General features: G+C 47.7%; 2 non-coding genes across 2 annotated transcripts; both read right to left on the bottom strand.

The window, feature by feature from the left end:
• Positions 1–8,155: 8,155 nt before the first annotated feature.
• On the bottom strand, positions 8,156–8,227 carry TRNAD-GUC (transfer RNA aspartic acid (anticodon GUC)). The gene has a single exon. It is a non-coding gene; the product is annotated as a tRNA-Asp (tRNA).
• Positions 8,228–9,827: 1,600 nt separating this feature from the next.
• TRNAD-GUC (transfer RNA aspartic acid (anticodon GUC)) lies at positions 9,828–9,899 on the bottom strand. The gene has a single exon. It is a non-coding gene; the product is annotated as a tRNA-Asp (tRNA).
• Between the last annotated feature and the right edge of the window lie 4,668 nt (positions 9,900–14,567).

The following is a 14,567-nucleotide window of genomic DNA, read 5'->3' as shown; positions in this document are numbered from 1 at the left end:
ATCAAAGTGCAGTCTTCTGACCCAGAGTTAGTCAGGGTGAGGGAATGGGTGACTCAACAGAGGAAACCAAGCAAGAAGGTACGGGAAGAATTATCACACGAGACCCTCCAGATTTTGAGCCAGTGGGAGAAGTTGTCTATGCAAGAGGGGCTGCTGTATCGCAGAGTGTACTTGGCGGCTGAGCTAGAGGAGCGATGGCAGGTGGTGATACCGCAGAAAATGGCATTACCCCTGGCTCAGGAAGCTCATGAGAAGGGGGCCCACTTTGGACCGGATAAGACGTACCAATGGCTGCAAAGGATAGTATACTGTCCCCAACTTCTCCGGACAGTAGAAAAAGCCTGCAAGTTGTGCCGTGCCTGTGAGCTAAGCAAGTCCCTGACACAGAGAGCGCCAACGCAAACCATTGTTACCAAGGAGCCATTGGAAGTGCTTATGATTGACTATCTGAAGATTGGACATTCACATCGGGGCAATCAGTACTGTCTTGTGATGACGGATCATTTCACCAAGTTTGCAGTGGTGACGCCCACCAAAGATCAAACGGCTGCATCAGCTGCGCAAGCCATCAGTGAAAACTTTATCCAAGTGTATGGCTGTCCCAAACGAATACACTCTGATCAAGGGGCCTGCTTTCAGGGCAGTGTCATGAGGGAGCTGCAGAGAATCTATGGCATGCAAAGGTCAAAACCACTCCGTACCATCCACAAGGAAACGGAGCCTGTGAGAGGTTCAATCGGACTCTATTACAGATGCTACGCACATTAGAAGATGATCGCAAGAGCCACTGGCCCAATTATGTAGCAGAATTGGTGTGGACTTACAATAATCGTGTTCACTCTACCACCGGCTATGCCCCATATGTTTTGTTGTTTGGAAGAACTGGGAGGGGCATCGAGGAATTGAACCTGACTCCCCCTGGGGATAGTGAAAGTCAGAGTGTGGGCTCCTGGATAGACTGCCATCGCAGACGACTGGAGACTGTACATCGCATTGTCACCAAGCGACTACAGGAAAAGAAACACCCGCCACAAAAACCTGCACAAGAGGTTCCGTTCCAACCGGGTGACAAGGTTCTAGTCGCTGAGAAGCGTCCACAACATAAATTGAGTGAGCGCTGGGAAGTAGAGCCCTACATTGTAGTCAGAAGAACCTTCCCCCATGGACCAGTTTATGAAGTGAAAAATGAGCGAGGGGACCGTACTCGCATTCTCCACCGAAATATGCTAAGGCCCTGTTATTCTGAGGCAAGACCGACTGAAAGCGAAGCTGAGAGCACGCCTGCATCTGTATGTGTCCCCACTGAGGGGGGCTTTGAAGATGAAGATGAAGAATGGTGGCAGCCTCCAACCAACCCAGTCGACTGGGAAGCATCACCTGACAGAGATCCAGAAGATGTAAACCTTGAAGACAGCCTCCTTCCTCCATCTAATCCAGATGCAGGTGCCACCCCTGCAGAAGATGATCTGACCTTTGCCAGAGCCAGCAATGAGAATGCTGTGACCCCTGATATGGCTGAGACCACGAGAGAAGTGGCCATGGCTCCACGTAGAACTGAGAGGGCCAATGCTGGTATTCCCCCTGAAAGGTATTTGGCAGATGAGTTTGTGTATACTGTTAATAGGGTTGATTATAAAGTATTGACCCCCAAACACCAGGTTGGGAGGCCGAGCAGAAGGTGCTTTCGCATGACCCTATGTAAGGCGTCCAAGGAAAGTATCGACCGGGACGGCCGATGTCAAAGAGGGGGGGCATGTAAGGGGCTTATGGAATAACTGTGTCATTTGTCTGATCTTCTGCTGCCATCTACTGCTGAAAGACTAAATTGCAGGGCAAATCTATTCACAAAAGAACCCCCCCTACAGCTCAGAGAAAGATGGTATGTTCCAGAGAGGAAAAGCGTGTGCATACAGGAAGCTGCAGGCAGAAGGGGGACACATGTCATGCTAGGAGGACCTGCTGCAGGCTGCTTTGCCCATTAAGGACTTTCCTTTGCTGAACAAGGACCCTGAGAGACTTCACTATTCCTGCCTTGTGTCAGCTTGTAAACAGAGGTATGTTGGAGTGTGAGTAGAGTGAGGGGCCATACAGCTCGGTCAAGCATTAAAGCAGCTTTGTGTGCTGGAAGACAAAGCAGGCCCTGCCTGGAAGATAAAGCAGGCCCCTGCCTGGAAGATTAATAAGGTGCACCTTGTTACTGACTTACTTTAAGAGAGGCCTCTCCTAGCCAATGTATACAGGTTCTAACTAAAGACACTAGAGGGGTAACTACCACTATTTGTTGTGCGCACTGTCATATTGAAGTTATATGTTTTGCTTAGCTACTGTATACTTATTTCTTACCTTCTCTCCCGTTCCCATTCCCTTCCCCTCCTTTCTTTATTAAACTGTTATATATTGTTATTCCGTGGCTCTGTGCAGTTACTGCGTATATCATCACCTACCTATCATCTATTTCATTGCGCCACTGAAATGGAAGGGTGAAGGAAAAAACACACATGTGGCAGCGGTTAATAGCAAATTGCATGGGATTTAGTCATTGACCTTTTTTTCTCAAAAGGAGGCGACATCTGGGAAAAAAAGGTGGCGGCAAAGATACGGCAGTCTTGGGACAGATGGGTCGACTCTTGGGATCTGTAGAAGTTTGGCCGTTTGCACGCCCTGAGACTTTCTGCCAAAAAGTAAAGGAAACTTCTGCAGATGATGGTGGATTCCCGTGCCATCTCATCACACTGGATTGCATGGATTTTTCAAGAAAGACTTCAAGCCTTCCTTTGGCTACTGGATCTATGGTGACAAGATTGGCGCTTCTACAGATGATATCTTGAGTCATTTGAATGGCGAAGTCCATGGAAAGGAAACTGAAGTTGGACAAAATTAACCTTCTTTTCCCCAAAGGAAAAGTGGGTGTGGCGTGTCATTCCTGGGGACCAAGCTGTGTTTGGAAGGCGAAATGAAGGGAAAGATAGCCCGGCATTGTCGAGGTGACATGTGCGAGATGCTAGGAAGCCCGAAATGCTTTTTTGGTGTCAAACAGGAAGCTGTACTGCCATGGATGGGCTAGGTCAAAGTGGCAACGATGAAGAGGATCCTGGGAAAGAGTTCCAGAGAAAGCAAGCCTGAGGAGAGAAAAAGAGGAAGCACTCCCCTTCGGGGAATCGAACCCCGGTCTCCCGCATGACAGGCGGGGATACTCACCACTATGCTAACGAGGAAGAAGCAGCCGCGCCGATTGCGCTCCAGCCAAAGATGACGTTTCCGCGACCGACCGGAAAGGAATGATCTATTTCATTGCGCCACTGAAATGGAAGGGTGAAGGAAAAAACACACATGTGGCAGCGGTTAATAGCAAATTGCATGGGATTTAGTCATTGACCTTTTTTTCTCAAAAGGAGGCGACATCTGGGAAAAAAAGGTGGCGGCAAAGATACGGCAGTCTTGGGACAGATGGGTCGACTCTTGGGATCTGTAGAAGTTTGGCCGTTTGCACGCCCTGAGACTTTCTGCCAAAAAGTAAAGGAAACTTCTGCAGATGATGGTGGATTCCCGTGCCATCTCATCACACTGGATTGCATGGATTTTTCAAGAAAGACTTCAAGCCTTCCTTTGGCTACTGGATCTTTGGTGACAAGATCGGCGCTTCTATAGATGATATCTTGAGTCATTTGAATGGCGAAGTCCATGGAAAGGAAACTGAAGTTGGACAAAATTAACCTTCTTTTCCCCAAAGGAAAAGTGGGTGTGGCGCGTCATTCCTGGGGACTAAGCTGTGTTTGGAAGGCGAAATGAAGGGAAAGAAAGCCCGGCATTGTCGAGGTAACATGTGCGAGATGCTAGGAAGCCCGAAATGCTTTTTTGGTGTCAAACAGGAAGCTGTACTGCCATGGATGGGCTAGGTTAAAGTGGCAACGATGAAGAGGATCCTGGGAAAGAGTTCCAGAGAAAGCAAGGCTGAGGAGAGAAAAAGAGGAAGCACTCCCCGTTGGGGAATCGAATCCCGGTCTCCCGCGTGACAGGCGGGGATACTCACCACTATACTAAAGAGGAAGAAGCTGACTGCCGCGCCGATTGCGCTCCAGCCAAAGATGACGTTTCCGCGACCGACCGGAAAGGAATGATCTATTTCATTGCGCCACTGAAATGGAAGGGTGAAGGAAAAAACACACATGTGGCAGCGGTTAATAGCAAATTGCATTGGATTTAGTCATTGACCTTTTTTTCTCAAAAGGAGGCGACATCTGGGAAAAAAAGGTGGCGGCAAAGATACGGCAGTCTTGGGACAGATGGGTCGACTCTTGGGATCTGTAGAAGTTTGGCCGTTTGCACGCCCTGAGACTTTCTGCCAAAAAGAAAAGGAAACTTCTGCAGATGATGGTGGATTCCCGTGCCATCTCATCACACTGGATTGCATGGATTTTTCAAGAAATACTTCAAGCCTTCCTTTGGCTACTGGATCTTTGGTGACAAGATTGGCGCTTCTACAGATGATATCTTGAGTCATTTGAATGGCGAAGTCCATTGAAAGGAAAATGAAGTTGGACAAAATTAACCTTCTTTTCCCCAAAGGAAAAGTGGGTGTGGCGTGTCATTCCTGGGGACCAAGCTGTGTTTGGAAGGCGAAATGAAGGGAAAGATAGCCCGGCATTGTCGAGGTGACATGTGCGAGATGCTAGGAAGCCCGAAATGCTTTTTTGGTGTCAAACAGGAAGCTGTACTGCCATGGATGGGCTAGGTCAAAGTGGCAACGATGAAGAGGATCCTGGGAAAGAGTTCCAGAGAAAGCAAGCCTGAGGAGAGAAAAAGAGGAAGCACTCCCCGTCGGGGAATCGAACCCCGTTCTCCCGCGTGACGGGCGGGGATACTCACCACTATACTAACGAGGAAGAAGCTGACTGCCGCGCCGATTGCGCTCCAGCCAAAGATGACGTTTCCGCGACCGACCGGAAAGGAATGATCTATTTCATTGCGCCACTGAAATGGAAGGGTGAAGGAAAAAACACACATGTGGCAGCGGTTAATAGCAAATTACATGGGATTTAGTTATTGACCTTTTTTTCTCAAAAGGAGGCGACATCTGGGAAAAAAAGGTGGCGGCAAAGATACGGCAGTCTTGGGACAGATGGGTCGACTCTTGGGATCTGTAGAAGTTTTTCCGTTTGCACGCCCTGAGACTTTCTGCCAAAAAGAAAAGGAAACTTCTGCAGATGATGGTGGATTCCCGTGCCATCTCATCACACTGGATTGCATGGATTTTTCAAGAAAGACTTCAAGCCTTCCTTTGGCTACTGGATCTTTGGTGACAAGATTGGCGCTTCTACAGATGATATCTTGAGTCATTGGAATGGCGAAGTCCATGGAAAGGAAACTGAAGTTGGACAAAATTAACCTTCTTTTCCCCAAAGGAAAAGTGGGTGTGGCGTGTCATTCCTGGGGACCAAGCTGTGTTTGGAAGGCGAAATGAAGGGAAAGATAGCCCGGCATTGTCGAGGTGACATGTGCGAGATGCTAGGAAGCCCAAAATGCTTTTTTGGTGTCAAACAGGAAGCTGTACTGCCATGGATGGGCTAGGTCAAAGTGGCAACGAAGAAGAGGATCCTGGGAAAGAGTTCCAGAGAAAGCAAGGCTGAGGAGAGAAAAAGAGGAAGCACTCCCCGTCGGGAAATCGAACCCCGGTCTCCCGCGTGACAGGCGGGGATACTCACCACTATACTAACGAGGAAGAAGCTGACCGCTGCGCCGATTGCGCTCCAGCCAAAGATGAGGTTTCCGTGACCGACCGGAAAGGAATGATCTATTTCATTGCGCCACTGAAATGGAAGGGTGAAGGAAAAAACACACATGTGGCAGCGGTTAATAGCAAATTGCATGGGATTTAGTCATTGACCTTTTTATCTCAAAAGGAGGCGACATCTTGGAAAAAAAGGTGGCGGCAAAGATACGGCAGTCTTGGGACAGATGGGTCGACTCTTGGGATCTGTAGAAGTTTTTCCGTTTGCACGCCCTGAGACTTTCTGCCAAAAAGAAAAGGAAACTTCTGCAGATGATGGTGGATTCCCGTCCCATCTCATCACACTGGATTGCATGGATTTTTCAAGCAAGACTTCAAGCCTTCCTTTGGCTACTGGATCTTTGGTGACAAGATTGGCGCTTCTACAGATGATATCTTGAGTCATTGGAATGGCGAAGTCCATGGAAAGGAAACTGAAGTTGGACAAAATTAACCTTCTTTTCCCCAAAGGAAAAGTGGGTGTGGCGTGTCATTCCTGGGGACCAAGCTGTGTTTGGAAGGCGAAATGAAGGGAAAGATAGCCCGGCATTGTCGAGGTGACATGTGCGAGATGCTAGGAAGCCCAAAATGCTTTTTTGGTGTCAAACAGGAAGCTGTACTGCCATGGATGGGCTACGTCAAAGTGGCAACGAAGAAGAGGATCCTGGGAAAGAGTTCCAGAGAAAGCAAGGCTGAGGAGAGAAAAAGAGGAAGCACTCCCCGTCGGGAAATCGAACCCCGGTCTCCCGCGTGACAGGCGGGGATACTCACCACTATACTAACGAGGAAGAAGCTGACCGCTGTGCCGATTGCCCTCCAGCCGAAGATGAGGTTTCCGTGACCGACCGGAAAGGAATGATCTATTTCATTGCGCCACTGAAATGGAAGGGTGAAGGAAAAAACACACATGTGGCAGCGGTTAATAGCAAATTGCATGGGATTTAGTCATTGACCTTTTTTTCTCAAAAGGAGGCGACATCTGGGAAAAAAAGGCGACGGCAAAGATACGGCAGTCTTGGGACAGATGGGTCGACTCTTGGGATCTGTAGAAGTTTGGCCGTTTGCACGCCCTGAGACTTTCTGCCAAAAAGAAAAGGAAACTTCTGCAGATGATGGTGGATTCCCGTGCCATCTCATCACACTGGATTGCATGGATTTTTCAAGAAAGACTTCAAGCCTTCCTTTGGCTACTGGATCTTTGGTGACAAGATTGGCGCTTCTATAGATGATATCTTGAGTCATTTGAATGGCGAAGTCCATGGAAAGGAAACTGAAGTTGGACAAAATTAACCTTCTTTTCCCCAAAGGAAAAGTGGGTGTGGCGCGTCATTCCTGGGGACTAAGCTGTGTTTGGAAGGCGAAATGAAGGGAAAAAAAGCCCGGCATTGTCGAGGTGACATGTTAGAGATGCTAGGAAGCCCGAAATGCTTTTTTGGTGTCAAACAGGAAGCTGTACTGCAATGGATGGGCTAGGTCAAAGTGGCAACGATGAAGAGGATCCTGGGAAAGAGTTCCAGAGAAAGCAAGGCTGAGGAGAGAAAAAGAGTAAGCAATCCCCGTCGGGGAATCGAACCCCGGTCTCCCGCGTGACAGGCGGGGATACTCACCACTATACTAACGAAGAAGAAGCTAACCGCTGTGCCGATTGCACTCCAGCCAAAGATGAGGTTTCCGCGACCGACTGGAAAGGAATGATCTATTTCATTGCGCCACTGAAATGGAAGGGTGAAGGAAAAAACACACATGTGGCAGCGGTTAATAGCAAATTGCATGGGATTTAGTCATTGACCTTTTTTTCTCAAAAGGAGGCGACATCTGGGAAAAAAAGGCGACGGCAAAGATACGGCAGTCTTGGGACAGATGGGTCGACTCTTGGGATCTGTAGAAGTTTGGCCGTTTGCACGCCCTGAGACTTTCTGCCAAAAAGAAAAGGAAACTTCTGCAGATGATGGTGGATTCCCGTGCCATCTCATCACACTGGATTGCATGGATTTTTCAAGAAAGACTTCAAGCCTTCCTTTGGCTACTGGATCTTTGGTGACAAGATTGGCGATTCTATAGATGATATCTTGAGTCATTTGAATGGCGAAGTCCATGGAAGGGAAACTGAAGTTGGACAAAATTAACCTTCTTTTCCCCAAAGGAAAAGTGGGTGTGGCGCGTCATTCCTGGGGACTAAGCTGTGTTTGGAAGGCGAAATGAAGGGAAAGAAAGCCCAGCATTGTCGAGGTGACATGTTAGAGATGCTAGGAAGCCCGAAATGCTTTTTTGGTGTCAAACAGGAAGTTGTACTGCCATGGATGGGCTAGGTCAAAGTGGCAACGATGAAGAGGATCCTGGGAAAGAGTTCCAGAGAAAGCAAGGCTGAGGAGAGAAAAAGAGAAAGCACTCCCCGTCGGGGAATCGAACCCCGGTCTCCCGCGTGACAGGCGGGGATACTCACCACTATACTAACGAGGAAGAAGCTGACTGCCGCGCCGATTGCGCTCCAGTCAAAGATGACGTTTCCGCGACCGACCGGAAAGGAATGATCTATTTCATTGCGCCACTGAAATGGAAGGGTGAAGGAAAAAACACACATGTGGCAGCGGTTAATAGCAAATTACATGGGATTTAGTTATTGACCTTTTTTTCTCAAAAGGAGGCGACATCTGGGAAAAAAAGGTGGCGGCAAAGATACGGCAGTCTTGGGACAGATGGGTAGACTCTTGGGATCTGTAGAAGTTTTTCCGTTTGCACGCCCTGAGACTTTCTGCCAAAAAGAAAAGGAAACTTCTGCAGATGATGGTGGATTCCGGTGCCATCTCATCACACTGGATTGCATGGATTTTTCAAGAAAGACTTCAAGCCTTCCTTTGGCTACTGGATCTTTGGTGACAAGATTGGCGCTTCTACAGATGATATCTTGAGTCATTGGAATGGCGAAGTCCATGGCAAGGAAACTGAAGTTGGACAAAATTAACCTTCTTTTCCCCAAAGGAAAAGTGGGTGTGGCGTGTCATTCCTGGGGACCAAGCTGTGTTTGGAAGGCGAAATGAAGGGAAAGATAGCCCGGCATTGTTGAGGTGACATGTGCGAGATGCTAGGAAGCCCGAAATGCTTTTTTGGTGTCAAACAGGAAGCTGTACTGCCATGGATGGGCTAGGTCAAAGTGGCAACAATGAAGAGGATCCTGGGAAAGAGTTCCAGAGAAAGCAAGCCTGAGGAGAGAAAAAGAGGAAGCACTCCACGTCGGGGAATCGAACCCCGGTCCCCCGTGTGACAGGCGGGGATACTCACCACTATACTAACGAGGAAGAAGCTGACTGCCGCGCCGATTGCGCTCCAGCCAAAGATGAGGTTTCCGTGACCGACCGGAAAGGAATGATCTATTTCATTGCGCCACTGAAATGGAAGGGTGAAGGAAAAAACACACATGTGGCAGCGGTTAATAGCAAATTACATGGGATTTAGTCATTGACCTTTTTTTCTCAAAAGGAGGCGACATCTGGTAAAAAAAGGTGGCGGCAAAGATACGGCAGTCTTGGGACAGATGGGTCGACTCTTGGGATCTGTAGAAGTTTGGCCGTTTGCACGCCCTGAGACTTTCTGCCAAAAAGAAAAGGAAACTTCTGCAGATGATGGTGGATTCCCGTGCCATCTCATCACACTGGATTGCATGGATTTTTCAAGAAAGACTTCAAGCCTTCCTTTGGCTACTGGATCTTTGGTGACAAGATTGGCGATTCTATAGATGATATCTTGAGTCATTTGAATGGCGAAGTCCATGGAAGGGAAACTGAAGTTGGACAAAATTAACCTTCTTTTCCCCAAAGGAAAAGTGGGTGTGGCGCGTCATTCCTGGGGACTAAGCTGTGTTTGGAAGGCGAAATGAAGGGAAAGAAAGCCCGGCATTGTCGAGGTGACATGTGCGAGATGCTAGGAAGCCCGAAATGCTTTTTTGGTGTCAAACAGGAAGTTGTACTGCCATGGATGGGCTAGGTCAAAGTGGCAACGATGAAGAGGATCCTGGGAAAGAGTTCCAGAGAAAGCAAGGCTGAGGAGAGAAAAAGAGAAAGCACTCCCCGTCGGGGAATCGAACCCCGGTCTCCCGCGTGACAGGCGGGGATACTCACCACTATACTAACGAGGAAGAAGCTGACTGCCGCGCCGATTGCGCTCCAGTCAAAGATGACGTTTCCGCGACCGACCGGAAAGGAATGATCTATTTCATTGCGCCACTGAAATGGAAGGGTGAAGGAAAAAACACACATGTGGCAGCGGTTAATAGCAAATTACATGGGATTTAGTTATTGACCTTTTTTTCTCAAAAGGAGGCGACATCTGGGAAAAAAAGGTGGCGGCAAAGATACGGCAGTCTTGGGACAGATGGGTCGACTCTTGGGATCTGTAGAAGTTTTTCCGTTTGCACGCCCTGAGACTTTCTGCCAAAAAGAAAAGGAAACTTCTGCAGATGATGGTGGATTCCCGTGCCATCTCATCACACTGGATTGCATGGATTTTTCAAGAAAGACTTCAAGCCTTCCTTTGGCTACTGGATCTTTGGTGACAAGATTGGCGCTTCTACAGATGATATCTTGAGTCATTGGAATGGCGAAGTCCATGGAAAGGAAACTGAAGTTGGACAAAATTAACCTTCTTTTCCCCAAAGGAAAAGTGGGTGTGGCGTGTCATTCCTGGGGACCAAGCTGTGTTTGGAAGGCGAAATGAAGGGAAAGATAGCCCGGCATTGTCGAGGTGACATGTGCGAGATGCTAGGAAGCCCAAAATGTTTTTTTGGTGTCAAACAGGAAGCTGTACTGCCATGGATGGGCTAGGTCAAAGTGGCAACAATGAAGAGGATCCTGGGAAAGAGTTCCAGAGAAAGCAAGCCTGAGGAGAGAAAAAGAGGAAGCACTCCACGTCGGGGAATCGAACCCCGGTCTCCCGTGTGACAGGCGGGGATACTCACCACTATGCTAACGAGGAAGAAGCTGACTGCCGCGCCGATTGCGCTCCAGCCAAAGATGAGGTTTCCGTGACCGACCGGAAAGGAATGATCTATTTCATTGCGCTACTGAAATGGAAGGGTGAAGGAAAAAACACACATGTGGCAGCGATTAATAGCAAATTACATGGGATTTAGTCATTGACCTTTTTTTCTCAAAAGGAGGCGACATCTGGGAAAAAAAGGTGGCGGCAAAGATACGGCAGTCTTGGGACAGATGGGTCGACTCTTGGGATCTGTAGAAGTTTGGCCGTTTGCACGCCCTGAGACTTTCTGCCAAAAAGAAAAGGAAATTTCTGCAGATGATGGTGGATTCCCGTGCCATCTCATCACACTGGATTGCATGGATTTTTCAAAAAAAGACTTCAAGCCTTCCTTTGGCTACTGGATCTTTGGTGACAAGATTGGCGCTTCTACAGATGATATCTTGAGTCATTTGAATGGCGAAGTCCATGGAAAGGAAACTGAAGTTGGACAAAATTAACCTTCTTTTCCCAAAAGGAAAAGTGGGTGTGGCGTGTCATTCCTGGGGAACAAGCTGTGTTTGGAAGGCGAAATGAAGGGAAAGAAAGCCCGGCATTGTCGAGGTGACATGTGCGAGATGCTAGGAAGCCCGAAATGCTTTTTTGGTGTCAAACAGGAAGCTGTACTGCCATGGATGGGCTAGGTCAAAGTGGCAACGATGAAGAGGATCCTGGGAAAGAGTTCCAGAGAAAGCAAGGCTAAAGAGAGAAAAAGAGGAAGCACTCCCCGTCAGGGAATCGAACCCCTGTCTCCCGCGTGACAGGCGGGGATACTCACCACTATACTAACGAGGAAGAAGCTGACAGCCTCGCCTGTTGCGCTCCAGCCAAAGATGAGGTTTCCGCGACCGACCGGAAAGGAATGATCTATTTCATTGCGCCACTGAAATGGAAGGGTGAAGGAAAAAACACACATGTGGCAGCGGTTAATAGCAAATTGCATTGGATTTAGTCATTGATCTTTTTTTCTCAAAAGGAGGCGACATCTGGGAAAAAAAGGTGGCGGCAAAGATACGGCAGTCTTGGGACAGATGGGTCGACTCTTGGGATCTGTAGAAGTTTGGCCGTTTGCACGCCCTGAGACTTTCTGCCAAAAAGAAAAGGAAACTTCTGCAGATGATGGTGGATTCCCGTGCCATCTCATCACACTGGATTGCATGGATTTTTCAAGAAAGACTTCAAGCCTTCCTTTGGCTACTGGATCTTTGGTGACAAGATTGGCGCTTCTACAGATGATATCTTGAGTCATTTGAATGGCGAAGTCCATGGAAAGGAAACTGAAGTTGGACAAAATTAACCTTCTTTTCCCCAAAGGAAAAGTGGGTGTGGCGTGTCATTCCTGGGGACCAAGCTGTGTTTGGAAGGCGAAATGAAGGGAAAGATAGCCTGGCATTGTCGAGGTGACATGTGCGAGATGCTAGGAAGCCCAAAATGCTTTTTTGGTGTCAAACAGGAAGCTGTACTGCCATGGATGGGCTAGGTCAAAGTGGCAACGATGAAGAGGATCCTGGGAAAGAGTTCCAGAGAAAGCAAGGCTGAGGAGAGATACATATGTATATGTATATGTATATATGTATGTATGTGTATATATATATATACACTCACCGGCCACTTTATTAGGTTCACCATGCTAGTAATGGGTTGGACCCCCTTTTGCCTTCAGAACTGCTTCAATTCTTCGTGGCATAGATTCAACAAGGTGCTGGAAGCATTCCTCAGAGATTTTGGTCCATATTGACATGATGGCATCACACAGTTGCCGCAGATTTGTCGGCTGCACATCCATGATGCGAATCTCCCGTTCCACCACATCCCAAAGATGCTCTATTGGATTGAGATCTGGTGACTGTGGAGGCCATTGGAGTACAGTGAACTCATTGTCATGTTCAAGAAACCAGTCTGAGATGATTCCAGCTTTATGACATGGCGCATTATCCTGCTGAAAGTAGCCATCAGATGTTGGGTACATTGTGGTCATAAAGGGATGGACATGGTCAGCAACAATACTCAGGTAGGCTTTGGCGTTGCAACGATGCTCAATTGGTACCAAGGGGCCCAAAGAGTGCCAAGAAAATATTCCCCACACCATGACACCTCCACCACCAGCCTGAACCGTTGATACAAGGCAGGATGGATCCATGCTTTCATGTTGTTGACGCCAAATTCTGACCCTACCATCCGAATGTCGCAGCAGAAATCGAGACTCATCAGACCAGGCAACGTTTTTCCAATCTTCAATTGTCCAATTTAGATGAGCTTGTGCAAATTGTAGCCTCAGTTTCCTGTTCTTAGCTGAAAGGAGTAGCACCCGGTGTGGTCTTCTGCTGCTGTAGCCCATCTGCCTCAAAGTTCGACGTACTGTGCGTTCAGAGATGCTCTTCTGGCTACCTTGGTTGTAACGGGTGGCTATTTGAGTCACTGTTGCCTTTCTATCAGCTCAAACCAGTCTGGCCATTCTCCTCTGACCTCTGGCATCAACAACGCATTTCCGCCCACAGAACTGCCGCTCACTGGATGTTTTTTCTTTTTCGGACCATTCTCTGTAAACCCTAGAGATGGTTGTGCGTGAAAATCCCAGTAGATTAGCAGTTTCTGAAATACTCAGACCAGCCCTTCTGGCACCAACAACCATGCCACGTTCAAAGGCACTCAAATCACCTTTCTTCCCCATACTGATGCTCGGTTTGAACTGCAGGAGATTGTCTTGACCATGTCTACATGCCTACTACATGCCTTATAGTGTTATACACAGCACCCCCCTAATACTGTTATAAACAGCACCCCCCTAATAGTTTAGTACACAGCACCCCCCTATTAGTGTTATACACAGCACCCCCTAATAGTTTAATACACAGCACCCCCCTAATAGTTTAAAACACAGCACCCCCTAATAGTTTAATACACAGCACCCCCCTAATAGTGTTATACACAGCACCCCCTAATAGTGTTATACACAGCACCCCCCTAATAGTTTAATACACAGCACCCCCCTAATAGTGTTATACACAGCACCCCCCTAATACTGTTATACACAGCACCCCCCTAATAGTTTAATACACAGCACCCCCCTAATACTGTTATACACAGCACCCCCCTAATAGTTTAATACACAGCAGCCCCCTAATAGTGTTATACACAGCACCCCCATAATACTGTTATACAAAGCACCCCCCTAATAGTTTAATACACAGCACCCCCCTAATAGTGTTATACACAGCACCCCCATAATACTGTTATACACAGCACCCCCCTAATAGTTTAATACACAGCACCCCCGTAATAGTGTTATACACAGCACCCCCCTAATAGTTTAATACACAGCACCCCCTAATAGTTTAATACACAGCACCCCCCTAATAGTGTTATACACAGCACCCCCCTAATAGTTTAATACACAGCACCCCCCTAATAGTGTTATACACAGCACCCCCCTAATACTGTTATACACAGCACCCCCCTAATAGTTTAATACACAGCAACCCCCTAATAGTGTTATACACAGCACCCCCCTAATAGTTTAATACACAGCACCCCCCTAATAGTGTTACACACAGCACCCCCCTAATAGTTTAATACACAGCACCCCCCTAATAGTGTTATACACAGCACCCCCCTAATACTGTTATACACAGCACCCCCCTAATAGTTTAATACACAGAACCCCCCTAATAGTGTTATACACAGCACCCCCCTAATAGTTTAATACACAGCACCCCCCTAATAGTGTTATACACAGAACCCCCCTAATAGTTTAATACACAGCACCCCCCTAATAGTTTAGTACACAGCA

Source organism: Leptodactylus fuscus, chromosome 7 (assembly GCF_031893055.1).
Source record: "Leptodactylus fuscus isolate aLepFus1 chromosome 7, aLepFus1.hap2, whole genome shotgun sequence".
Classification (NCBI taxonomy): domain Eukaryota; kingdom Metazoa; phylum Chordata; class Amphibia; order Anura; family Leptodactylidae; genus Leptodactylus; species Leptodactylus fuscus.
The sequence above is the reverse complement of the archived record's forward strand: the minus strand, read 5'-3'. Positions and strand labels throughout refer to the sequence as shown.